Below are 1,611 nucleotides of genomic sequence, written 5' to 3' on the forward strand. Positions count from 1 at the left end.
TCATTTCTTATATTTTGGGATGGCTCGCTGGAGCACCACCGGGATGGCTCGCCAGAGCACCGCTGAAAACCTAACCGGCGGTGGGGGGCACCGACGTTCGGGCATATGATGGGCGTGGGCAATGCCCTGGACAGCCCCTGCTCGCTCAATATCACCCCTCCCCTAAAGAGCTAAAAAACCTTGGTCAATGTGCTACCAGACGACATTCATGTGTCTGAAATAAGGACACTTTATGGTGCCGACGCTTCTACACCAACAGGGGTGTAAAATTAGCTTTGGTGTTGTGTTCGACCCTCCCGCACATCTGATGCACCAAGGTGCCGATGCTACCTAATGCTCTGACACATCGAAGGGACCGGTAGTGCTCGATGGTCCTGCACCATGGGATGGAACACGCTACCGATGGTGTACGAGGCTAACGCACGACCGGGGGCCAAAGGTGCCGGAGGTTCTTGTTGCAAAAGGGGAGGGACAGGGACGATTAATTCATTGTTGGGTACCGAACATGCAACGGTATCCTAATTCTACCTTTGGGACTAGGAAGGAACCGGGAGGATTCATTCATTATTGGGTACTGAACATGTAGCGGTATCCGAATTCTACCTTTTGGGATTAGGGAGGGACTCGTTGCGCCATTTTGTATATCCCGGGATGGCTCGCCAGATCATCGCTGGGATGGATCGTCTGAGCACCACCGAGAACCTAACCGGTGGTGGGCGGCACCGACCTCTGGGTGTACGATGGGCGTGGGGAGTGCCCTGGATAACCCCTGGCCGCTCAATATCACTTCCCCCCTAAAGAGCTAAAAAAACTAAGTCAATGTGCTACCAGTCGACATTCATGTGTCTGAAACAGGGACAGGTTTCAGATGTCTGATACAGGGACACTTTTTTCAGCCCAACGCTCCCGCACTTCTGAGGCACCAAGGTGTTGATGTTGCCCGATGACCTGCCACCATGGGATGGCCTACGTTGCCGATGTTGCCCGAGGCTCCTGCACATGCCTGAAACAGGGGCAGTTTCTTTTAGGCCACTTACACTTAGAATTTTTAACTGAAATTTTTTTCTGTTGGCCCAAAAAAATACAAGAAGCCGAATGAAATATGGCATGATGGCACGGCAGAAAATTGAACAAGTACCCGGACCACCAATAGTTGGGAGCTCGTACCCGCACCACTAGGGCTCCCGTTGTGCCATGTTTCCCTAGGGGGCGGCACGGCCAAGTGTTTAACTTAGAAATTTTCTCTGTTGGCCCAAAACAAATATAAGAAGCTGAGCGAAGTAGCATGATGGCATGGCACGGCACGGCAAAATATTAAACAAGTACCCGGACCACCAACAGTTGGGAGCTCGCACCCAATGATAGGAAGAGCCGACATCGAAGGATCAAAAAGCAACGTCGCTATGAACGCTTGGCTCCCACAAGCCAGTTATCCCTGTGGTAACTTTTCTGACACCTCTAGCTTCAAATTCTGAAGGTCTAAAGGATTGATAGGCCACGCTTTCACCGTTCGTATTCGTACTGGAAATCAGAATCAAACAAGTTTTTACCCTTTTGTTCCACACGAGATTTCTGTTCTCGTTGAGCTCATCTTAGGACACCTACGTTTTC

Source organism: Gossypium hirsutum, chromosome A11 (genome assembly GCF_007990345.1).
Source record: "Gossypium hirsutum isolate 1008001.06 chromosome A11, Gossypium_hirsutum_v2.1, whole genome shotgun sequence".
Classification (NCBI taxonomy): Eukaryota; Viridiplantae; Streptophyta; class Magnoliopsida; order Malvales; family Malvaceae; genus Gossypium; species Gossypium hirsutum.